This window comes from Grus americana, chromosome 23 (assembly GCF_028858705.1).
Source record: "Grus americana isolate bGruAme1 chromosome 23, bGruAme1.mat, whole genome shotgun sequence".
NCBI lineage: Eukaryota > Metazoa > Chordata > Aves > Gruiformes > Gruidae > Grus > Grus americana.
The window spans coordinates 6,762,607-6,788,791 of NC_072874.1; the positions used below are offsets into that span (position 1 = coordinate 6,762,607).

Below are 26,185 nucleotides of genomic sequence, written 5' to 3' on the forward strand. Positions count from 1 at the left end.
GTGATGGCGTCGTACCCAATGCCATGTCCTGCTCCAGCGTTGCAGGGACCTTCCCATAGCAAACAGCAATGGAGCAGGTCGGCACCAACTGCTGGGCTGATCCCTGGTAGTTTTTTCAGTTCAGTTTACTTTGGGGAAATTTTCCTGTAAATCCAGGCACACACATAATCCTTTAATAACTTTTGGGTTCTTCAGCTCCCTGTTGTGCCAAGCCAATGACTTCACAAGTTTGTCTTATGTTGGATGAACGGCTTGAAAAATGTTCTTTTGATTGCTTTTGTTTTAATTGTTATTATTTACCTCTCCATCCTGTGCTTAAAAATTAAACAAATTGACTTTGTACTATTCAGGTCTTAATTGGCACTCTAATCTTGCCTCTTACTCTCCTTATCTATGGATTTCAATAAATCTAAGTTTTTCAGCTGGTTTTTGCAAATCGTACCTTATGTTTGAGCAGATACCTATCTGGAATAAGGAGCTGTATGTCATCCTGGAAATGTTGTTTGATTTCTCTGACCCATACTGTAGACACATTCTTACAGCTCCAGCAACTTTTTAGTTATTCATAATTCCCCAGAATGGTGTAATTGGAGTTCCCAAGCTCAGAAGTTTGTTCGCTTGTGATAGTAACGATGTCTGTGCCTGCTCGAGTGGAGGAAGGGGACCAGAAACCAACCTCTCTAAGGGTGTCTCCTACCATATTCCCTATTCTCAGTTCAATTTAGAGAGACTGAGCTGGACTGGGGATACAGGCTGTCGTCGAACAAGATCTGATAAAATTATGGAGCAATCTTTAACCTCTTAAACACTATTTTTCCTTAGGTATTCCTTATTCCTGTATTCTTTAAGCTACTCCCTGTATTGATCCAAAAATGAGCAAGCATCAAGCCTAGATGCTAGTCAATATGCCGGGTTTTATTAAGGATAGAAGAAAATTAAACACAGCTACAATTCTGCCACCCTAATTTTGTATTGTTATTTATTTATTTTTCTTTTATCTGTTATTTTCCAAAATTAATCTGCAGAAAGGGGAAGAAACATTAAATACTCGATGAGAAGCAGAGATGTGTGCAATAGGGCAGGATTTGAGTTTTGTCATATAGAGTTTCATATTGCAGTTAGCATTCAAATTTAATGCTAAGTAATTTAATTAGTATTTAGCAGCACAATTAATAGTCAGAAAGAAAGAATAAATGCACGTTAGTTTAAGTTCCAAACGAGACAAAGCTAGGAAGTATTACAAACAACAGAAAAATAATATAGTGAAACACAGAAACCTAGCAATATTGGTAACAAACAGCAAGATGCATCTCAAACTGGAAAAATGTAAGATAATGTAACTGGAAGAAACAGTAATCCAAACACCCATTGCAAAGGAAAGAAGCACTTGAAAGGCAGCAACACCAAAGAGATTGAGATGCAACAGACAATAAATCAGACCTCAGCTTAGAATGGGAGTAAAACAATTAAAATATATAAACCCAATAGAAATTAAGCAAGCAAAATTTTGTTAGCTTTTATAAATGTCTGGTAAGGGTTGTTGTAATTGTCTATAGTTATGTAAAGCATATGGATGGAGGGGAGAAAAAGTGTTGTTTTGAGATTATCCAGGCTGATACAAGTAGGAATGAGGAGATGAAATAAAGGCGTCCTCCTCCCCTCAGCTGACGTAAAAGAATGAAATATTTTCTCAGAAAGGAGGGGATGGTCATCCCCTTGGTTGCTTGCTGTTGAAATACTGAAAGATGAAGTTCAGGCGATATGTGCAGATGGGCAGAGGAAATAGAGGAGGTGGTCATCTTTGGGTATATAGAGATATATATATGTACATACACCTATATATACACATCTGTTCCTTCTAGTTTAAGGCATGAGTTGGTCTCACTTGGGATAGTATCTTCTTTTTTAAAAAAGAAAGAAAATAAATAAAATCTAGATAGAATCTGGGCATGCCTACTTAACTTAAAAGTCAGCACAGCTATGTTAAGTTGGGGCTTGCAGTTGCTTCTTATGTACCCAAAGCTGTCTGTTATGTACCCAAAGTTAAAGCTTAGTGCGTTATCTCCCCCATGTGCTGTCCTGCACCCCTCTGCGGCCATGCCCCTGGGACAAAGGACCGGGGGGCCAAAATACTCCTGGCCTTTCTGGGTCTGAAGATAATAAAGGATTTGGGACCATTTTCCCTCTTAAGTCAGTATTTTGCCTTTTGCAGTCTATATATATGCAGAACAGCTTATTATATTCTTTTTCTTCTCCTGCCTTTTGCAGTCCTTACATTTGATCTTCCTTAGAAGTACAAAACAGCTGATGTTCGTCCCGTGTCTGCTGCTTAGTTGAACTTCTGAGCTGTGCTAAGCCGGTCCGCTCAGTTTAGCCTTTGCTTTTCTGACATAGAGATGGGGTAAGAGTTGGTATCAGAAACAGAAGTTAGTTACGCTTTCTGTTTTACTCCTCCTTTCTCCTCCCCCATTTTTGAGGGGGGGTGGGAGGGGGATTTCAGCAGCAGTGGTTGTGAAATCATCCCCAGTCCCCTCCAGCTTACATTTTCTCCCCAAGATCAGGTTACTAGTAGTTGTGATGCTGTCTGAAAAGAGTATCAGAGGTTTTCCTAAAAGACTCTTCACAGCTGAAGAAAAAGGGAATTAGAAAGACTGTTAAAGTGAAAGCCTTAATGCTTTATAGATCATTTCCCCCCATTTTCGTATTAAGACATGTAAAAATGTGTACTGGCAATTGCTTCCATGCAACCAGGAGGTTGAGCCTGGCTCTTAAATGGCTCGTGGTAGTAGGGTCACAGGAACTCTGACGTGCTGGTTCCCACTTGCTTTACTGAGCCCTTGAAAGAGCTGGGTGGATTGAGAAAGGCAATTTGAAATATAATTTCAGTTTTTTATCTCGGATTAATCTAAATACTCTCCAACGTGACACAAGCCAAGCTGACAGTGGGCATGCCAGCGCAGAGCATCCCCAGGGCATCCCCTGACCAGCGACCTTGCCCTGTGCTGTGCCTGCTCGCGCAGCAGTCAGACACTCCTGCGGAGACGATCCCCCGAGATGTTCAGAGAGCGATCGGTGAAGGCTGTCATCTTTAAGACACCTGTAACATGGATGTTTGGGTTTCCAGGCAGCTCTGCACAATTAAGGCATTGTGCAGCAGCTCCGGTTAAAAATGAGCAGCCATAAAGCTTCAACCAAAGGAATACCATAGAGCTTTAGAAATGTCTGTAATATTCACAACAAAGGCTGGTTTGACACTGTCTGATCGTTTCACACCTCTTTGTGCAATTTTTCCTTGTGCTGCTCTGAGCAAGATATCCACTCCTGGCTGGAGAGGAGATGGGGCAAGTTTTATTACGCAGCATCGCTGTTAGTGTGATGCTCTGTGGTCTGGACACTCGCCTGCCTGAGCACTGGCTGGAGATTGTTAGCCATTTGATTGCAAGCTGGAGCAAATGTTTATTGCCTTCCCAATGAAGGAGAGCTGCTAATTTCTCTCCTCCTGCAAAGCCATCCTGAGCTTTCAAGCTCCAGGAAGTAGCGCATGCAAAATAAAAAAGAGGTATTGCGTCTGTGTCGGGAAGAAAAGATTGTTCTGGATGCCCTTTTCCTGATTGTTTCCACTTTCCAGCAGGACCACATTTTGCTCCTGAGCTGTGAAAAATCCTGGCGCTGTGTGAGGTGTGGCAGATGGAGGAGTGTGGGGTGGTGGGAGGGTCTGGCAGCGCCAGGTTTGCACAGGGGAGCTTGGGGGCAGAGGAGCACGGGGCCAGGCTGGGAGACTGGGAGCAGCTTCTCCTTGAGAAGAAAGGCTCTGAGCTTTCCTGCCTCTGCACCCATGAGATGAGCAGCCGGGAAGGTGGTGCGTCGGGATGCCCTTCCCCAGTGAGCACACCAGTGGCACTGCGGGCAGAGCGTGTTTTGCTGCATGGTTTTGCAGCAGAAACCTCCAGCTGTGTCACCTTGCAGCGATGCCACCACCCTTTACTGCTGTTTCTCTCCCCTTTCTCTTTCTTAAAATTTCCCATGAACATTAGAAAGAAACATCTTTTGCAGAGATGCAGTTGATTTGAGTCCTGCTACTCAGGTTTTAAGCTGTGTCAAGGACAAAACCAGGTTTAGCAGATTTTTCCTTTTTTATTTCTAATTTCTCTGGGTTTCTGATAATTACTTTGTGGCTGTTTTCCAAGTGCATAGGCTTTAATTGAGCTATTTTCAGGTCTGTCTGCTGCACATGTACCAGAGGTGTATTGCGGTACCAGGTGAGGCAGGTGGAAAGAACCCAGAGTGTTAATTCTAATGCCGGAAATATCTTCATTTAAGTTCAGCAGAGATCTTCAGATGCTTTCCGAATAGGCCATCTGTCAGCTGAAAGATGTACCTGTCTGGGGAGTCACAGAGAGAGACCAGGGTGGTAGTGAGGGCACTGATTTTGATTTATTATTTTTTTCAGACCTTAAACACCTCCTGGATGCTTTCCAGTCTCTGCCCTGGAGACCCCCCAGCCCCAAGGCCAGAGCACAGGGGTCAGATGATGAAGTAAGCCTGCGCTTCTTCTACTTCCAAACAAAATACACCCAGTATAAAATATATTTTAAAAAGGGAAAACGGTACATTTGAGATGTAGACGTAGGTGTGAGTGAGTACCAGAAGGAAGGGAGTAGTGTGAATTGTACCCTGTGCCAGAAGATGCCCCAAGTAGCTGTGACCTTCATGGTCATGATCTCACAGGTGATCCTGGTGGATGTGAATGAGTTGTGAGGATCGTTTGGGTGCCATCTCACTAATTAAACTGACTTTTTCAATGCTCTGCTGAAATTCCAGTTGGAAATCGAAGATGAAACTTTGTTCTTTAGAATTACCCTATTGCATCTGCCCCCTCCTCTGGGAGGAGACGCTACTGAGTGTGTAGATGGAACCTTGCCCTTAGGAGCCTGTTTTAGAGCTGGTGGAGTATGGAAAGAGAATAGCAGAAAGTACAGAGTGGAATTTAGCAACTCTTCATCATTCTCCAGTGCTGGCATGTGTCATGGCTTATGTCTGGCCAAGGTCTGCAGCCCTTCGCGCTGCGCTATAGTGAAGTGTGAGTGTCGTTTCTGCACTCCAGTCTGCTCCTTGGCTTTCGTGCTTGAGCGTGATGAGCGAGTGCATGGTTATTACTGTCTGATAAATGTTACACTCCAGCTGCTAACAAATCACACACAATGTTCTTCCTCTCCTTCTCACATATTTTATTGAGAGGCATACCTTGCACATTGGAGAGAGCTGGAAAAAATTACAGGGTGTTTATTGCAAAAAGATGCTTTCAAGTAAATTATATTCTGAAGGTGAAGATCTTTGGATTCTTGACCATGTAATAAATCTTTTTTGCAAGATGAATCAGGCTCTCAGCAAAAGTCTGAGGGCTGGCCTTCTGGCAAATATTTCTCTGTGAGATTCTTATTTGTGCACACAAGATTCTTATTTGTGACTACTAATAGAGCAAAGTGAAGTCTCTTTCATTGGAGATGCAAAGTCTGATCTCATTTGTGTGTGTAACATCTTCCTCTCCTGAATGCTGTTCCTTCTCCAGCAGTCTCCTGGGGTCCTTGTACTGGTATTTGCCATGGGGCAAGTGGAGCATCTCCCAAATTTTCTTCCTGTCCATTAACATCTTGATGTGTAGCTGCATCTGCTGTGAGCAGAGCTGCTGTACTTAGTTGTGAGTACTTTCTTTGGAGTTGTATTTGCATAATGGTGGCTTTTAACTCTACACCTGCTTTCTGAAAACTTCTGAGTTACTTGACCGCTGTGTGTGCCGAATGATGAATTCATGCATGTGACTGTGGATGGTACCACCCCGCACTAATCCCTGTGAGTTTCCCCAGGAATGTGGGGGAATTCTCCCTCCTTTCTGTCCATCCTGCCATGCCTGCTGTTAGTGCTAACTGATTAGGTGGTTGCTTTTTGATGGAATTGTCTTTTAATTTTGGGACCAGGAGAATGTTACCAGTGATTTTGTGATCATCGCCTTCTTGCCAGTGGACAGAGGATGTTGTTGTCTGGCAATAGGGATTTTGATGTGATAAACATCATGAGTACAGTCCTTTCGGATAAGGAATAGCCCACCGTTCTGTGCATAAATACCATTTCTGGTCTATATACAACATTAACAACAACAACAAAGTGGTGCTAATAGAGTTACAGGGGGTGTGAGCTATCCTTCCTCCTCGCTGCTGTCTTATTACAGTTGTTTTTTCTCTCCAGCACCTTAGAAGCCGTCAACCTACATAGCAAGGGCCTTGGTCTTCAGATGTGAATTTATTTCTTCCTCCCAGCATCACTCCTTTGCCACTGGGCTGGCCAGTATTGAAGATAGATTACTTACAAGCCCAGTGGCTTTCCTGAGACATTCTGAAGTTGCTGAGCCGCTATTAAGACTTCTTTTGCTTAATCTCATTCTGTATCACAGTGTGATTTTCTTTTTGTAATATAATTGACATGAATCATGTCCTGCAAAAAGAGTATTGTCTGTTGGATGCTTCAGCTCAGAAGTTCAGTATTTTTGTGGTTTTGTTGCTTTGTTTTAGGCTGCCTCACTGCCATGGTTTAGCAAAGATGATTTGATGTGTTTGCTGGGTTTTTAATGACTGGGCTTTCGGTGGGACAATTATTAAACAGATTGCAGGGGCTGTCTGGAAATGCGCTGTTTCGTGAGAGCAGGAGATTTAAAAATGTTTCTTCAGCACCTTAAAAAAATATATACAGAGCAATATGAAATGAAATTGTTTTCTGCCTCTCTGGATTGGCTTCAAGTTGAATTCTCAGCTCTCCTAATTGCCCATAAAGTGGAATGTAAGCTTCCGCTTAAATGTTAATAAGTAAACCAACAAATCGTGAAACAGAAAGGAGGTAAAGATAAGCTACTTACTTATAGATCTGAATTTTAAAGCCAAGCTCCCTACTTTAAGCCTGTCCACTGAGTTTTGCACTCCTAGGTTGGTACCTGAGCTGTACTTGTTCTGCAGCTCTGGAATTACTCACCAGTACAAATTAATTAACGCCATCTTCCCAGAAGTGCTTTGCCATCAGCAGCAGCATCCACAGTCATGCTTAATGCCCCAAAGGCAAAAGCAAAGCAAACGACGCATTGTCCCTCTGGGTCTGTTCTGGAGTGATGCTAGATGTGCAGGGCAAAGCGGGGCTGATGCTTGTCTTCCTCGTATGGGGAATTTGGCATTAAACCAGGGTGAAACCAGGGAAGGGGATGAGCCACGTGCCAGGGCTGAAAGAGCAAAGCCACTAAGAAAAACTGCTGTAATTGAACACTGCAAACAACAAATAGGAAGGTGATAAAGAACAGAAGTAGCCTAAAATCCTGAGGTTAGGAGGTTGGGTTGTTGCTACAAGTGTGGTACGTGTTAATGCGAGGAAGCCCTTGCAAAGGGGTAACACAGCTCTGCTGAAACTGCCCCCTTTGCGCAGTGGCAGTGGGTCGTGCACTGAACTTGTGCTTTGTATCATCTCTTTGCATTTTGGGGTGCAGTCTGAAATTTTGCCAGGCATTTCCGCAAGGTTTAGCCTACATTCAAAGCAAGTTTTGACTATTGCCACACACTATTTCTGCCAACTGTCCTGTGATCCTTGTTCCAGTAGCACAAAGCTTGCTTCTTTATCTCCAGCTTAAGGCTTTTATTTTATTTTTCCATGAATTCCCACTGTTTTGTTTTCCCCTCCTACTATATCTTTACTCTCTGTAACCTAGGGAAAAAAGCTGTAATGCCATCCTGTTTTGGATGTGAGTGGTGCTGAGGAATCGTGACCACAGGCTGTCAGATGCTGGGTTTCCAGTTTGCTGGCCTGAGGATGCCTCTGCCACTAACCCTGAGCTGCCAGCGCATCCCCGTGCTGCACAGGGAATCCTGAAACGGCACGAGAGCTCCCTCCACCAAAACAGCTCGAAGTAATAAAAAGTACCTAGTGTGGGCTGTAACTATATCCCTGTCTTATGAGGGTGTTTATTTGCATCACAGAAGTGGTAAAAGAAAACAGCAAATAATAGTTATGCCAAGGTAAAATGAACTCTCTAATCTAAATTACTTAGAGGCACTCTAGCTGCTTTATTCAATAAATGAGGTTTTCAAGTGCTTAAAACTCCTGTGCGAGGTCCGTGACTGGAGTTTTGTGTGTCTGGAGGTTCGCTTTTAGCTGCCAGGTTATCCAATGCTCCTCCAAAAATGTGGCCGCTAGAATTTGGGGTCATTCATGACATTTTTGGTACAGTGGTCACAGGAAGGATGAATCCTAGTGACACCACTTGTCATCAAATGCATGTCGTGAATTCCTTCCTTCCCATTTTGGGGTGACTGTGTTGGGAAAGGACTTTCACCAGATAATGTGCAGGATTAAACAACTAATGAGCAATCAAACTGTGCTCCTTCTCAGGCAGGTCAGCTTGCAACGTTGAGCCCCTCTGCTGCAGGTGGGACGATCAGAGACCTCTGGCCAACTCACAGCAGTGGTTATAAAAGTGTTAATGGCAGAGGAGGAAGACTTTCTTTTTTTCTCTCCCCCCACTGCAGCTTTTAAGTTTGGAAAGCATGTGCCTTGATTTTAATATAATACAGCCATTGATGTGAGATGCCATGAATAAAAGGCGCTTTTCTTTTTTCTTTGGCATTGAGTCATTGTACAGTTAGTTTTGCGGCAGTGCGTTTGTGAATGCATTTGTGTGTGTGTGTGGAGGGGGTGTACAAAAAGGCACTAGCAGCACACTAGCAGAATAGATTTATTTAGAAACCATTAGATTTTGCCTTACCCGTCGTCTTAATGCCCTCTCCGAGTGTCAGTCAAACTCCTCCTTTGGATTTTCACTCTTAGGTATCTTCAGCTATCCCCATGCACAACTGGTAGGACACACGTAGGCACACAGATATGAGAGAGATGAAATTCTTCTATGCTGCTCTATGCTAATAGCACTGAACCCTCTCACAGCATCACTGAAAGCTGCATTGTTTTAGAGTTTTGCTCGGGAATGTCGTATAATTACAGTGTTTTGTCCCATTGCCCTCCTTTAATAAAAGTAATAACAGTAATTGTGCTTTTCATCTATTGATCTCAAAGTGGATCACAAACTATGGGTGAATATAGTATTCTCTGATGATGGAGAGGGATGAGGGTGAGGGAACCTTGTGTAGCTCCATGGATGGGTAACAATAAGTGAGGTGCCTTACCCTGACTCTGCAGCAAAGAGCTATTTCTTATTAAAAAAAAAAGTAAAAATCAAATAAATAAAACAAATCAAATAAATCATTTAGCTAGAGTAACTGACTCTGAGAGCTTGCCCGGCTGTGTGTCTCTCCAGGCACATTTCTTTCCATGACAGTCACCTAGGGGCTTTCCTCCAGCAACAAGCTGCTGGGAAAGCGATGCTCAATATAAAGTGTGAAAGTATTTTTTTGGGAAAAAGAGGTCCTTTCCGGGAAAGGAGGGGAGGATCCATCACTACCCATTCTTTGGGCTTGCCCCTGCCTGTTTCGCACAACCTTTAACGTCCTCTTGCAGTCTGACTGCTGTGTTGCAACGAACTTTCAGTCTCTGCATCTGCTCCTTTGCAGGCGCATTGTTTGACATCGTGTGTCTGCCCACCTAGCTAATATCTGTTGATCTTTCTGGCTCTCTGCCTGCCATGGTGGGGAAATATTGAGGCTTAATGGAAGCTTTGCAGCTGACGGCTAAATGGGCTTAATTTTGACACTTACTTCTTTTTTAGCAGAATTAATGCGTTTGGCTGGCTAATGCTATATAGCATTTCTTGTTTTAATGTTATCAGTAATTTTTGTGACAATTTCACATGTTACATTTCAACTTAGTGTGGAGAAATGTGTGCTAAATACTGAGCCCCTGTGTCATTCATTCATTCATTCATTCCTATTAACTGCCCAGTGCGAAACCTTATGCCTGCTGACCACTTCCTGCATATTTGAAAGTATTCCTGTACGGTGCCAGAAAGCCAGAAGTGCTTCAAGTGACTTTCCTGGTCTCCCTAGGACCCCGTGTGTGTTGCCCGCAATGTCAGCGCACGGCTCGTCAGTCTAAAAAGCTTCTGCAAACCCCGATTCCATCCCATCGGTGGATGGCACTACACCAGCGTACGTCTGGAAACAGTGCAATCGGGTGCTTTGTGCACCTGGCTTTGCAACAATGCAACTTTTAAACCCATCTTGGGGCATACGTGCAATTTTGAAGGAAAGTCCCTTCCGGGGAAGCATTCCTCGTGGCTGTCAGCCAAGTGGCTGAGAAATGCTTTGTGCCTTGATGCCCATCACGCCTTCTTTCTGGCTGAATGGGGAATGGGGGGGGAAGCAAATTTGAGCCAAAAATATTTCTATATTGCTCACACAAGCTGGTCTGAGCTCTATGGTTTATCTCAGTGATCGTAGAAGAGGCAGCATTTGACTTCAAGCTTTGGAAAATGAGTATAGCTCTAAACAGCCTGATGATGCTGGAGTGTTTCTTATATCCCCACATAATTTTCACCTGTTCTCTGGGTTGTCCTGGGAGGTTTCTCAACATGATCTGTGTTTGGCCAGGCTTACAGCCCAGTGTGCTGTAATGCTCCCATACAGGAGTAAAATGCTTGGGAAAAGTTAAAATTAAGTAAGAACAGGTAATGTAACAGGGCTTGGTCAAAATATTGAGAAAGGTGCCCTCAACTTGGCGACAGGCCTTTAATAAACAAACTGAGATAGTAACAGAACGTGCTTGTTTTATTTTCACAAGAAAATAAAATATTTTTGAATAAGTTTTCTGGTTTGAGGCCTCATTGGAAGGATCCATAATTGTGGGTTAACTGGGCTGGTAAACAGACCCTTGCACAGCTCCGCTGTAATTGAGGGTGTGTGGGTCAGGCCGTTTAATTGCTGTCTGCTTGCTTGGAATAGAAACCTCTCCACCGCCACCGAATCACTCTGCATCTGATTAAGTAAACAAATTGCCAGCCACTGAGCTGTGTGACGTTGTGCGGGAGGATGCGCTCGCCCAGGGCGTGCAGGGCCAGGGAGCATCCTCGGTCCCGCTCTGCTCATCCGGTGAGGAAGGACCTAATTAAGCTCCCAAATGAAACGCCGTGTGAGCCAATTGTGCTCCTGCTGAAAGATGAAATAAGAAAGTAGAGAAGATCGAAGCAGTGGGGAATGTGGGGGTCTGTGGTCCATCCTGAGTCTCTCCTCCAGCACAGCATCACTTGGCACACCTGAGCATCTTCCATGGCTGCTGTTTCCTGGGTATGCTGGCTTTCCTCGGGGCAAGCAGCATTTACATGATGTTTTATGTGTTTCTGAAATGCTATTGTTCTATGGAAGTCCAATAAAAGTTAGTATTTTCTTATTGAGATTCCAAGCAGAAACTTAAAGAGAAAACATAGCTGTCAGCCTGATGTGATGCTGGATTTTATGGTTTGATTGCAGCAAGGGCTCTTTGAGGCTCCTGATCCCTGATTCGATGTCATCTGGAAAGATGGTGCAGTTTATTCCCAATCTGTAAATTAAAAAAAAAAAAAAAAAAAAAAGGACAGCAGGATGTATCTGTTCTTCCTCCTTCTGTCTGCCAGACTGCTTTTAATACCCTCTTCATTATTCTTCTTATCTCCTGAATCAGGACTTTTTACTATGCTTCTCCATGTAATTTAGGGCCTCTCCTGAATTTCACAGTGTCCATTCAGAACCCCCTTATACCATACTTCTCTGGTGGCGTGCAGGAAAATCTAACTGAAAGAATCTGGAACAATGAATTCATTGAGCCACCATGGTGCACAGAGGGCATCACAGCATAACCATCATCTCCTAATACCGTACCCCACGTACGCTCTACACTTTCAGTGCTCTTGCTCCCGCTGCATTACAGCCAGATTCACCAGTGTGGTCTGGCTGCTCTGGATATTTGTGATGCAAAGCAATTACAAGCCTGGCTGGTTTTATAGCTCCATTGTGTCTCTGGGATAGCGTGTCTTGGACGGAGCAGGCTGGTGAATCTGCTCTTCAGGCTGCATGATCTTTGGAGGAGAGACTTTGCATTTGTCCTGTGCGCACAACTTTTCTAGTGACGGTGATACATGAGATTTGAGAGTGTGGCTGCTTTCCAAGATTCCTTCTAACCTATGAGTTGAGAATTCCTGTTTACAGATGCTATCCAGCAACTGGCAAAACCCCCCACATTTGCAGTGTAAAATATTGCAAACACTGATGAGATGGTCTGAGGTTCAGCACTGTTCAACCACCTCTGACTTCGATTTTGCTGCCCTGCGCAATGTGTTGCTTTTCAAGAAAATGCTGTTTATCGCATCCTGGGTTCATTTGAATAAAGCAGGGAGTTAGAGAGCAAGTTATTTCCTTGTTAATATACACTCTGAAACTGCAGAATTACTCTGTAGTTCAAACTTGTAGACTTGAAAAACTATCCAGCAGAGAAAGAAAATTTTCCAGCTGAGGAATAGTGGCTGTTGTTTGTTTTTTTTCCCCTCCCTTGATGGGTTTGTGTCTGGGCATGATTTCAGTCCTTCCTTCCTATTTAGTGGACCAAATGTTCAAGTGGGTGTGAAACCTGCAAGGAAGAAAAGCAAGCGGAGAGCAAAATAAGCGTGGTGTTGCTCGTGTGACGCTGTGTGGTAATGTCTCAGCATAGCTAGCTCCGGGAAAGGATCCTGGTGGCAGCAGTAGGATAGAGGTGGAGGAGTAGGGTTTTCAAAGGCACTTAAGCTGGTAGGTCTCTATGAGATGTTCCTTCAGTCTGGATGAGGAAAAAAAATGTGAGTAGAGCAAATCCGCTTCAGGCTTTAATGGGGTGTGGAAGGGTCTGGGTGTTCCCTGCCCCAAATTGCTCTCTTTTGGCTGTGTTTGGCCAGAATAGTCCCAAGGGCTCTGCAGACCACGTCTCGTGGAAGGACTGGAGACTGTGCCGCTCTTCAGCTAATGGGGCATCTTCAAGGCATACATGAAGTGCATGTTGCAAGGTTGGATGTCCTAATATGTGGAAAAAAGTACATTTTTTTGGCATGTTTTTTCCTTGGCCAAATGTTAGATAAGTGTCTTATAGATGATCTTTCAAATGTTATTACCCAGTAGAGTAAGACGGGCAAGCCAAATAGTCTCAAAGTTTTCTCTTCTACCCTTGGTGCTCCTACAAATCTATACAAAAGAGCAAGCAGGAGCAAGTCTGTATGCAGTGTTTTCGGGGACTGCAGTTTCCCAAAAGCAGTGTGGGTTTTGGGAATGAGGAACATGAAGGTCCATCCTTTGCCTCCCTGGCTATGGGTGGTCAGTCTTTCCAAAGGAGGAGGTGCTACAAACCAAGGAGGTTTTTTCTGCAGTCTTAGGGCTTAATACCCTACTTGTAGCTTAGCAATTTTCATACCATAGTTTATTTTGTTTTCATTAAATTGAGAAAGGAATTAATTTTACCTAATTTAATGGTCTAAGAGTTGGGCACCTGTTCAAAACTCCCAGAAGCAGGAGCTGCTGGAGGGTGAATCAGCCCATCTGTCTCAGACACCTATCTCAGATGGGAAGGATCCCTCTCTGTTTCTCCACCAACTGCACAGGGAACAGGTGACTGGTTGTGACTTTTGATTTTGAGATAGCTGAAGTCAGACAAATCTACCCCAAACAGTCTGCCATCTTCCATATCTTCACAGCAAACAGAATTAGATGTCCTTAGATTAGTTTGCCATCCAGAGGGACGTTGACAGGCTTGAGAGGTGGGCCTGTGTGAACTGCATGGTCAACAAGGCCAAGTGCAAGGTCCTGCATGTTGGTCGGGACAATCCCAAGAATAACTACAGGCTTGGTGGGGAAAGGATGGGGAGCAGCCCTGAGGAGAAGGACTTGGGGGTGTTGGTGGATGAGAATCTCAACATGAGCCATCAATGAGCGCTGGCAGCCCAGAAAGCCAACCATGTCCTGGGCTGCGTGTCCAGCAGCGTGACCAGCAGGTCGAGGGAGGTGATCCTGCCCCTCTACTCTGCTCTGGTGAGACCCCCCCTGCAGTGCTGCGTCCAGCTCGGGGGTCCCCAGGACAAGCAGGACATGGAGCTGTTGGAGCGAGTCCAGAGGAGGCCACGGAGATGATCAGAGGGTTGGGACACCTCTGCTATGGAGACAGGCTGAGAGAGTTGGGGTGGTTCAGCCTGGAGAAGAGAAGGCTCCAGGGAGAACTTAGAGCCTCTTCCAGTCCCTGCAGGGGCTCCAGGAAAGCTGGAGAGGGGCTGGTGACAAGGGCAGGGAGTGACAGGCCAAGGGGAATGGCCTGAAGCTGCAGGAGGGGAGATGGAGATGGGATGTGAGGCAGAAATCCTTCCCTGTGAGGGTGGTGAGGCCCTGACACAAGTTGCCCAGAGAAGCTGTGGCTGCCCCTGGCTCCCTGGCAGTGTTGAAGGCCAGGTTGGATGGGGCTTTGGGCAAGCTGGGCTAGTGGAGGGTGTCCCTGCCCAGGGCAGGGGTGGCACTGGATGGGCTGGGAGGCCCCTTCCAACCCCAAACATTCTGTGATTCTATGATTCCTGGTGGTATAGACTAAGGAAAAAAAATACCAGATGTTATTGAACACCAGATTTCCCACGTGAATGAACAATATTTTTGTTCCTTGGTCAGAAGAGGACATAACCGTGATCTTTCTCAGATGGAACCCAAACTTTAACAAAGGGGCTGGAGGCAGAATCCATGTGAAGTGCTTTGCTCTTGGGAAACAATTGGAAAAATCTGAGCCACTGGGTTTTTCTAGTTGCTGGTTTTTTTTCTTGTTCTGTTTTTGATCCTGGTTATGCGGTTTCCTGTTTATCACAGAATGGGTGTCTGCATTTTGTACCTGTGCTGTGCTCCAGACCCCATACACTCCCTGCCCATCGCAGGGCTCTGGGATGACACGTTAGTTCTGCAATGCAATTTCTCTGAACTGCGTAAAACCGGAGCTCTGGGTATGTGCTAGCAGAAAGTGTCCAGGTATATTATATTAAAGGCCACCTGAGGCCAGGACAGACTAATTAACAATATTTGCCATTGCTGCTTTTTGGTGTGTTAGATGTTGTTTGTGTTCTGACTTTTCTTTTTTTAAAAATATAATTTCATAGTTTTAGGCTGGCATAAACATATTATAATCATTTTCCCCTTTGTACTTCTGGTCAGAGCTGCTGAAAGTTGTTTGGTTGAAATTTTGTGACTGTCCCCAAAAGAAGGGTTGCTCTAGCAGAGTCTCTGATGTCTTTTTATCTTGCTCTGAAGCCAGATCAAGGGAATAATCCCAGTGTAACTTGGGCTCATGTATCCGAAACAAGATGCGGATCAAGGAGCCCATCCTAATGTTTGACAATGTCAGGACTGACCTTGTGTTGTGGACTTGAGCCGCTGGAAGGTTGAGATAAATGTCGGGGCTTCCACTGGAAGAACTGAGGATTTTCCTCCCCGCGGCGGATGTGTGGCTCTGTGCTTGGCCAACGTCCTGCTTAATTCATCGCTTTCTGACGGCGCTGCCACCCTGCCTGCCGTGGCTTCTGAAATTCAAGCCCTTCTCTTTGATTACAGAAACACTTTGAAATTTTGCCCTCTTTGAGAGAGATGCTAAGGTGTCCGCAGAGGAAAGAGGGGGGATTATGGATTTGTCTGGAAAATGCTTTTGTTTTCGGCTTATTTTTCTTCCTGAGTAAATAAATACCTTACTAGTGTTACTAGCTAGGGATTGCAGACCAGAAGACTAAATAAAAGCCCAGAAAAAACCATGCATTCTCCTAATCATTTTATTATGCCACAACAGCTTACAGAATACCTACATTGTGCATGTGGGATGTATCTGTAAAGAGCCGTTAAAATTGATTCTGCATCATAATTAAGCTGTCACTTTGTTTTCTTCTCGATTAAAGGTATTTTGTACAGTTCTTTGCAAGCACCTTGGGGGGGCAGAGTGTAAACCAATGACTCTTTCTAGATACAGTGTGGGATGTGGATGCTGCTATCGATGTTCTAACACCATCTTCTTGCTAAGGTTGTGCAACATGTGGCTGACCATGACTTGAGTTGCCATCCTGGAAGTCCCCGGTGCCTTTGCCACTCACTTTTTGCACCTGACAGCAGCTATCAGGTGCATTACTCCCATTTCTGTTCCCGTTGAGAGGACCACACCTTAGGGAGTTCTCAGCTCCCCTTTGAAGTGTGCGGCACCTCAGAGGTTTGTGTTCAGAGGCAGACACACCTTCACCAGGACCTTTTGAGAGCAATTTTGGGGGTATTGCTCAATTCGAGACTCTATTCTTGTTCCCCTTGAAGTTAATGACAGCCTTTCTTGCTACGGTCACAGGGCTGGATTGGGACCTTAAAGAGCTGCTGATAACATAGAAGACAACTCTGGGTGGTGTTTGTTCTGCTTAAAATACAGTTTCTTTAGTGTAAACTTCTCATATTTCTCTCCTCATTCTTTTATCGCTAGGAAGCCTTTAAACTAAAATAAGATTTTTGTTTCTTAGGACTTTGCCATCTCTGCCTGTTTCCTACATTAGGCTTTCAACCTTTGTTCAAGGTACAATAATTGGTGTGAATAGGAAACAGCCCGAAGGAATAGTAGGCTAAATTTCAACCTAATATAACTCCATTTTTTTTACAACCAGCAAAGTTGAATCAGGACTAAATTGAGATTAGTATTTTGTGTTTGTGAGACTCTCTGTTTTTTTCTTTGAAGACTGTGTTTTAGAAAATCTTGAGTGCTCAGGATGGGAAACACCTTCATAATCACTTCTTTAAAATTCTACTTACTCATTTTTCATTAAATCTCTGCATCCATATTATAGGTGTTTTGCTGATACATCACAATGTATACAGTTAGTTTCACAACTCCATCAGATACCTTCTGTCATACAGTTCATTATATTTAATACAGTTCTGTGGGAAGACCGGAGATGTAAACTCCAGTAGACTGTTCAATACCTAAATTAGGTGTAACCATATATTTTTCCTGTTGATACTTTCAGATTCCTTGACAGACAGTTCTTATATATTATTTTTTTAGTAACAGTTAATTGACTGCATTTGTAATCAAAGGAGTAAACTGAATGGAACAAATTCTACCACAAGATTAATTTTATCTTCTACCCATTTTCCAAACACACACATGTTGCTGATTCATAGACGAAAATATTTGTTGTTAAATTAGTGATTATTTTCAGGAGTTTTTGACAGTCATCTGTGTAGGTGGTCCAGAAATACCTTCTAGTCATCAGATAGGCAGTAACTTCGCAGACTTCCTTTACCGTGTGCACCACAGAAACAAAAGAGCTTTGTGTTAGGTTCAACACCATATCTCCCACCCTTTGGGCCAATCTGGTGCACACATGCTCTTGAAGGATATGTCTAAGTCTTCCTGGAGCCGCTGTGGCAAGAGGAGCCCTTCCTTCCTTCCTCAAACCCCCATGAGAAGAACTGCTGAGCAAGAGGTGGTTCTGGGCAGGTCCCTCAAGCACCAATGAACAGGAGCAGATTTGTTGAGAATCAGGCTTGGGCGAATTACACAGCAGAAATATCTCATGGGACATATAAAATGAATGCAATGAATACTGTAATTAGTGGTTTTGCTTCAGGCTCTTTGCAACCTCAGACAGATCTTCCAATACATTGGTTTGTGCAGGAGGTGAATTCACTGTCATGGTATCAACAGAATGCGTTTGCCCAACCTGTTCTGAATTGTCAGAGCTCTGGAGATCACAGTCTCAGGGTGTCTCTTGCTTGGGTCTATGCACTTGGCCACATCTGTCTTTTCTCACCAGATGTATTTCTTCTTAGCTGGGAAACTTCTGTCTTCTTGGGAACACGTCATCATGGGAGCTATCTTGCCTGGAATCTCTGGTGCTTTGATAACATGAGTGTTAATTAATCCTACAAAAACTGTCATTAGCTTTTTGTCTGGCTGTTCCAATCTGTCCCTAGAAATAACCACAGAGACTGTTCTGTGCTCCCCTTACTTTTTCTTCCCTATGTCTTCATTGCCATCGCTGACGGCTGGGTAGGGTTATGACTGACCTGAGCAGCGTTTCTTCAGACAGAAATTTCAATGGACTCTGTGCCTGGAGTCTTCCTCTCCTTTTTTCCTATGATCCGCACAATATATCAGTGCAGCTCTAAAGGGCTTGGAGATGTGTTTTGGGATGGTAGAGCACAGATGGCCTCCTCGGTGCAGAGCTCCCAAGGCCTGTTGGGTGTTGTTGCTGCCCATCTGCTCCCCTTTGGCGAGAACAACGGAGCCCTTTGTCCTTCTCTAAATAGTGCTTCTTGATGGATGCCAGAAAAAAGCCCACCCTGGCCCTCCAGCTTCTCTAGGAACTGACATCTCCAAACCCAAGGTGGGACTTGCCCCTCAAGGAATTCCCCAGAGCCCCGTTCCTGTGGTGGCACCACCGCCACTAATGCTGATGCTCAGTGCAGAGCTCACCTGTGTGCACAGTGGAATAATAACAAATATCCTCTCCAACATGTTTTGCAGTGTTGGTTTTTCTCCTTCCTCACCTTTATGGTGTATTGTGCAAGTTTTGTTGCTCCCCGACTGCATTGCCACGAGCGCCATGCCTGATAAACATTTCTTTTGCCTTCTGTGAGCCTCCGATCCCTTGGGTGGCTGAACAAGGTCCTCTGATGCATCCTTTGATATTCCCTGTTTATCTTATGGAAATGAGTCCTCCTGAAATGGACTGATTCTTTCTCTTGCCATGTTTCCCAGCTGTCTTTCTGGATGATTTTTATTTCCCATTGCCCCTGGGGCTGTTCAAAGGCTTCTTTGGAGTCTGAAATCCCTGCCTGTGTCTCTGAGCGGAGAAAGCCAGAAGACCATACCTGATGGGTCATTATGATTTACTCTGAATTTTGACGCCTGGTGTGTATTCTCCCATGTTGGCCTTGTGTGTAACAGAAGCTGGAGTGCTCTGGGCCAGCACTGTGCTTTGCTTTTTTTTTTTCTTTTCCTTTTTCCTTTGTTTGTGTTATGCTTGATTTGATATTCAGACCTCACTCAGTTCTCTTTGGCTGCTCCTTCTGAATAAGAAAAAAATTTGTTTTAGGAAGCTTGTGACTCTGGGTTTTTCAGGTAAATATGTTGCTTTCCTCATTTGGGAAGTGTGATTTGAACTTTAAAAATAAATAAAGAAGATCTCTGTTTCTAAGTGGTGACAATGGAATGGCCTGGTAGTACATGAATAGTTCAGCTGGTCGTCTTAAAATTATTTACACAATAGAGATAAGTTTTGTGTCTTTTTGAACATGCAGTATTTTTATGGAAATAAATGTGGGTTTAAAGAGTTAAAACCATAACAAATTAAAATAGATACAGCTAGTGGATGGTGGCTTCTAGATATCAGAGGTAGCTCAATAAAAAATAGTAATTTTCAAGTTAAGGATTCATGAGTTGTTCCTACTGATGGGGAGTGGATTGTCCCTTCTAAAACTCAAATTAACCCTGTTTTGGGATGCAGATTCCTGCTTGTGTCTGATGGCATCACTTCATCCACCTCCCTGGGATTGACACTGACATTCTGTCACAGCCTCTGTTTGGGTTTTAAAGGCGGATTTGCCAGAGAAATGTTTTTCTCCAGCTTCCAAGACACCGAGTTTGTGATTAACAGTGATCAAGACACTGCTGTCTTTTGTCAATTTTCTTTGTCCCAAGTGAAACCCACTTAGGTCCTGTGCCTCCATGCAGGGAGTGGAAAATGCAGGTGCTGCCATCAGGAACAGATTTCTGTTTTCTCGGAGGATGGGCAGCATGAGATCCAAGATGTCCTAGTTTGGGAAGCGTTCAGTTATTAGTGACACATTCACAATATTTTTCTTTAGTCTTGAAATAATATTTTAGTTTAATTGATTTTTTTGTGTGTGTGTGTCTCGCTACATTGATTTTATGTTAGCTGGCTTTGCAGTGTTACGAAAGTAAGGCAAACAAAGTTAAGCAATCTTAATGGGACACTTGTTTGGATATGCATGCATCGAGGTGCTGGGATGGAGATGTCCAGGAAAGAGGTGGTGGGGAAGTGGCTGGACAAGGAGGTGGAAGGGTTGGCATTATCGGGGAGGTTTGGTTGTTCTTTGTAGTCTGTTGGCTTGTGAAAGCTCTGGCAACAGATGATATGTGCTTGGAAGTAATGAGGCAAGAAGGGCAGCTGACATACCTTGTCCTTCCCCTTGTGGGTTTCTGTAAAGAATGTTTTGAACAACATGCAGCTTGGGAGCAAAGCTTTCTCGTGCATTCATTTCCTAGCTTGTTTTAATGCTGTCAGTAGGGGGAAGAACTTGGTGAGCAGGACACAAGGTAAATATGATAAGGTAAACTGCTGGTGGAGAACACTTAATCTGTCAGCTGCTGCTCTTGAACTTACATATGCAACTCGCAGTGCACAATCCCTCTTTGTTATAGGATAAAATTAGTTTCTGGAAAAGGGTGTTTCCATGCAGAGCAAATGTCATGTCTCGCTATGTCGTGCTAACCTCAGTACACGCCAATGTGGATGCTTCCTTCTGTCCGCAGTGTTTCAATGTTCAACCCAAAGCAATGGTTTGCTTCCAGCGATGCATCAATCAGGTTGTTGCACGTGGTGCGTGTATTCTCTAGATATATTGGTGAAAAAAACCTAAGGGTTAAAAATTATTTCCAATTCAGTAATCCAAAAGGGTATTTCCTACCCCTCAAAGAAAAAAACCAACCAAACAAACACAAAAGAGGGCATCCTCCTCCCAAAACCAGACTCACCCTACCTGTTCCAGGCAGCTGGCTGGGAATCCAGCCCTCCGCACCCCGACAGTGACTGTGAGCAGATAACACACAGTGGTGCAAAGGGAATAGGCAAGGAAAAGGTCCCAGCTGACTTCCGAGGCTTCTAATTAAAAAGCTTAATAGGAAGCAAATAAAATGAAATAGAAAATTCAAAGGGCATTAAAGAAAGCCCTGGGTGAAATTTCAAATGGATGACTTTTCCCTCAAATTTTGTAGGAAAAAGGCTTTAATGCATGTCCCAGTTTGAAACTTGTTTTTCATCGCAGACGGAGCTGGATTTTCCATTGAGCATCATCCTAACAGGGCTGCGGGTACCAACCCCAGCACCTACTCAGTGAAAAGGGCCCATCAGATCTTCCCAGACACTTAGTCCTGAGGTATACGAGCAGAAGGGGGTTTTTGTTTGAGGGTTTTTTTCTACTTCTCTTAAACCAGCAGTCCAACAGGCATCTGCATTTCATCCAGAAGATTGTCTGTTTGTTTGGAGAATTTGGTATGGCTTAAAGTCCAAGTTTTCTTTGGATCAGGCCTTTAGGATTTGGTTTGATTTATTTCCAGTGACACTACTGAAATGTAGCTTCCTTCTTTTTTTTCCATCTCTGCCGACCTGCTAAGTTAAAATAAACATTATGTTTTGATGTATTTCTTTATTTATTTTAGTTACTGCGGAGGCAAGAATGTGGAGTGAGAAGCTTTGATTAAATTTTGAGTGTAGTCAGATTAGCTAGGACAGGTGCCAGGCGGCTTTGGTGCCCTTGTTGCTTGGGATGTTTCACTTGTGTTTTTAGGCTAGTTTTTCACATTCATCTTAGAGTTCTCAGCAAAGTGAGTTTTATTATGGCCGTGTCTCCATCCGGCAGGTTCATCAGCACCGTGGTGGTGGTGAAAAGAGCCTTTGGCATCTCAGTGAAGCAACTGCACTCTTAAAAAACACAGCCCAAGGCAGTGATGGTCTTGCTGAGCATGGATATGATTTTTGTATCAAGCGTGTTGCTAAAATGGAAGGATCATGATTGCATGCCATTGCAAAAATTTCATCCATTCTCGGGTGTTGCTTGTTTCTTGCTGGGGTGTTTAGGTATTTCTAAGCTTGGATGAACAGTGTACCCATATGGAACACAAAAGCAAAGCCTTCTGGACACTGGATTTAAGGAACTTGACCAAATTCATGCACAGAATTTAGTTCCTATGCTGGGAATGCAACCCATCCTACACGCCCAGCCTTTGCAGTCCCTGCGCACGCAGCGAAGGCAAACAATCGTGAGTCTATAACTTGCAGTGAACAAAGACAACCCATTTTGTCCCCCAGCTGCAGTGCTTTAGCCCTTGCATGCTCCTGAGCTGCAGCAAGTGGTGCATGTCCTGTGTCCCGTCAAGGCACCCCGCTGCTCTCCTGCCCCTGGGTCCCCGTGGGCTGCGTGTGAGCAGGTTTTGGGGCACACTGGCATGGCAGGTGTCCCTGCCCCCCCGTGCTGCCCGGGTGCTGGTGCCCAGCTGTGCTTTCAGTCTAGGGGTGTGCAGAGGCGGAGGGGCTGCTTTTGGAGGTGGTCTCGGGACAGCCCAGCACGGATGTACCAGAGAGCTCGCAGGGAAGGCGTAATTGTTGCAGAGTAAATTACGATGAGTGTTGCCTTTAACCTAAACACCGAGGTTTGCTGGTTTTGGCAGCTGGAGATGAAACCAGTTTGGAGCTGCAAGCGGCGGCCGGTGCTGTTGCAGAACTCCTGCCTCTGCTGCTCGTGACTCGAAGCGTCCAGGTTTTGCTCCAGGCGAGAGCTTCTCCTTTTCCTTTGCTGCTGGTTGCTTCTGCCCACATATTACAATGCAGAGTGTGCAGCAAGCTCGGAGGAGTAGTGAGGAGGGATAATATAAACTGGTTTTAAGTACTGAAATCTTTCTGACGTTTGGGAGCTAGCCTGTGGTGCTGGAGCGAGCAGGGGGCCTCTGATATTATTTTAGTTGAACTAAATTTTGAATAATGCTGTGCGAGTATAAGGGTTGGGGGGTGTTTTATGGGAGGATATACTGTGAATAATAATATTTTGCCCTCATTTAGCCTCTTTAATCTATGGATAAAAAAAAATCATTTTGCATGTCAATGAATTCATGCAGCAACTGGGAAGGGAAAAAGCAACTAGGCTTGGCGAACAAATATACATAGAAAATGATTGCATAATGTAGATTGAAAGGAGGATAATGTAATTTATCCAGGTTAGGAATTACAGCAATTTTGCACATGTGAAAAAGAGATTGGAAAGAGTTGAGTTACTGAAAGCCTCAAAATTCAGAGGGGAGTTTGGGGATGTGGGCCCTGAACTTTGTGCTTCAATTTCTGAAACAGATACCCTTGGATGGTCACCAAGCTGAAGGATTCACGAATCTCTTCTTGTTTCTTACATTTCAAATTCAACCCTGTGTAAAGGAGTTAGTGAGAAAAAAAGGAAATAAATTCAATATACTTTTTTTTTTTTTAAGCACTCCCTTTCTTCAGAAAAATCCCTTTACAAACACCCATGAGTAACAGGAGTTGCAAACTGTAAGAAAGCTGACTGCTGCCACGTTATATCCAGGTACACTTCATTTGCTTCCTTTTTTCAATGCATTTTCCCAAGCAAAAGGCTGTCTGGTCTGTAGTGGGGACCCATGAGGACAGTGCATTTCCCGTCTCCATGACATGCTGCTCAGAGGTACCGTTACGCCGTATTTTAGGGCCAACAGAGCTGGATAGGGAAGGCTTTATGAGTTGGGACAGAGTGGAGTTCAAGCTTTTACTCATTTTTCATGGATCAGCAGTTTTTTCAATGCAACATTTTCCCAAAGTCTTTCCCTTCAAATTGAGGACGTCCGATACAGCCACCCGTGAACATCTCTGCAGAGGCAGGAATTTGGGTTTGTGCGAGGATAAACTCTATTTCCCCTGGCCCTTCCCCGAGACCCGGGCTGACCCCCGGCAGCTGGGAGAGGCAGGAACCGCCTGTGTCAGCTCGTCGGGTTTTTTGTCATCCTTCTTTCCCAATGTTAAACGTTCCTGTGTCACCGAGCCCGTGTGGTCTGTGGAGACAAACGCTTGGGGAATCAGTCTGGATTCCCTCCACCCCATCTGTCTTTTCTAGGAGAGCAGAGCCCAGGGCTGCTCACGGCAGGGGAGGGGGAGCAAGCTAGCGGGGGGATACGGCAGGTAATTCCTGATGGCAATTGTGTTCGATGTTTTTCCATTTGGAAATGGCCGAAACCTTTCCCTGGAGGAGGAGGTGTCTGATATTGAAATCCACTGGCAGTCGTGGGCTCGCTTCCCTTCACTACTACATCAATGTATCTCATGGATCTGCACACTACAAGATAAAAAACACTTTTAAGAGCATCACAGGACACATGCAGGTCGTACATATTTTGGTTATTAGTGCTGGATTACCCCTGTGACACTCTATGGGGAAAATAGGTTTGCATGGGGAATATGAAGAAAAAGTGGGGATTGCCTGACAGGATTTAACTTGCTTTAAAAAATTCATATATAAGTGCTGTTTCTGCATGTGATTATTTCTGTTTATCATCTTTCTGGTTAAAATTGTTTTAATTATCACAAAAAATAGTGCAGGACAGGACAGGGCTGAGTCTGAAATTTGCCCTGACTCTACTTTATTAAGGTATTTGAACAAAGTAGCTGCCCTTCCAGCTTAAGAGAGAAATGTTCTCTCTATGTATTCTTTCTGCAGGCAACTAATTGATTTCTTCAGGGTAATACTTGGTGAACCTTGCTATGGTGATAAACACAGCTTGAATCTTTTTCAGAAACATGAATGTTTTACAGAGACATGGATTATTTGTTCATGTCCTCTCTCGAATAATTTATTTTTTCCTCCCGAGATCTGTTCACAAAAGTTGTTGTTGGTTACAAACCAGTCTGACTTTGCTTTAAGGATACGCTTGAGAACAGGGTTTCCTCAAACCCCCACAGGGCTATGGTTTCCCTGAGAAGCACTTGATTAAAGATGAAATCAGAGTAATTGTGGTCACTGGTTCATTCGTTGTGGTCCTGTTTCGGGGACCTGGGTGTGACAAAGTTTTGGGGAAAGATTGGGATGCTCTGACAAGGGAATTTGTTTTCCAGAGATTTTTCTAGAGGATTATACATCTATACACTTGAAACTAGGCTCTGAGTTACAGCTGCCCTGCAACATCTTGGAATACTTGCAAGCAATCAGCTAGTTATTAAGGTGAAAATCCTTTAAAATGTCCATTTTTTTTGCATTTTTCTGGTCTGGTCTCACAATTTCTCACCTGATGTCTAATGCATGTGCTGCTCGCGTTATTTATCCGCAGCACTGCCCCGGAGCCTCAGGCAGGGCTCCAGGTCTGTTGAGCCCCCCGTGGTGTTCGGGAGACTCGGGCTCTTCTGTGCCCGTCTCACGCTCCCTGCGTGGCTCTGGCATCCACCGCGGCTCCGGGAGCCCGTATGCCAGGCTCAGCTGGTCAGCGGATCTGAGATCCTCCGTGTCCTCTGCATGGGCTCTGGGGGCTGCGGGGAGCAGCGATCGCTCAGCCACGAGTGCAGACGGGCTACGTGTGTTGCGTTGTGCGCAGCCTGGTGGCTTTGAAACACTTTTTACATTTTTTTGTTTTATAAAGATCCTCTGATAATGTACCAAGGGTGATGAGTGATCACTCAGTGTGGGGCTGCAAGAGAAGAGCTGTGTTCCTGGTTTGCTCTGTTGTCACTGACATGTCATCGGTAGCACTGTGAACCCAGACTCATCCTAGATATGTCCTTTTAGAGACAGATTCACCATCTAATTCACTTTTAAAAATCACTTTTCTCCTGTTCCTACAGAAAGCAATAAAAATGTTACTCTTTATAACTACTCTACTATTTATTAGTACTCTGCTCTTGCTTTCTGTTCTACTTTTGCTTTTATAGGAGTAAGAGCAGGGACAGAGTTGATGAGGTAGAGTGCTGGAGCCTGGGATATTTATATGCAAATTAATTAATATATATTTTTCTCATTGACATGTTATTTTATTATAAGCAGCCTTTGAAGAAGGAGTGGGACCTTGCACATATCTGAGATGAGTAGCTCCAGTAGGAGATGCTGTCCTGGGAGAGCACACCACCCCGACCGCTGGCTGCGGTCCTTTCCTCTCCAACCTCATCAGGACCCGAGGGGGCGACGGGGGACATCCCTCCCTGCTGACTTTGCCATTTGCTTCTGGCCCACAAATTTTGTCTAATCCTGTTCTGAACCTGCTGGTCTCACCTGCCACACCAGCCTCCTATGGCAGCAGGCTTGTCATTCCCTGCTGTGCCAATACGTACTTTATTTCCTCTATCTTAAACCAATCTCCTACTAGTTTTGAGCGCTCTCTGGTTCTCGTATGGCAGGCTTTGCTGACTGACAGCTCTCCGTTGTCCTTAACTGCTGCC

At 44.3% G+C, this 26,185-nt stretch overlaps 1 protein-coding gene across 4 annotated transcripts in view; it reads left to right on the forward strand.

Moving 5' to 3' along the window:
- The window catches only part of HIVEP3 (HIVEP zinc finger 3), a 326,648-nt gene that overhangs the window by 112,289 nt on the left and 188,174 nt on the right, over nucleotides 1-26,185 (forward strand). The window contains exon 1 of one of the 4 annotated variants that reach the window (XM_054802488.1): nucleotides 4,469-4,536. The exons of the other annotated variants lie outside the window; for them this stretch is intronic. The gene's annotated coding sequence lies outside the window, so the exon portion shown is untranslated. Of the gene's footprint in view, nucleotides 1-4,468; nucleotides 4,537-26,185 lie in introns of those variants that run through there. 4 annotated transcript variants of the gene reach the window in all.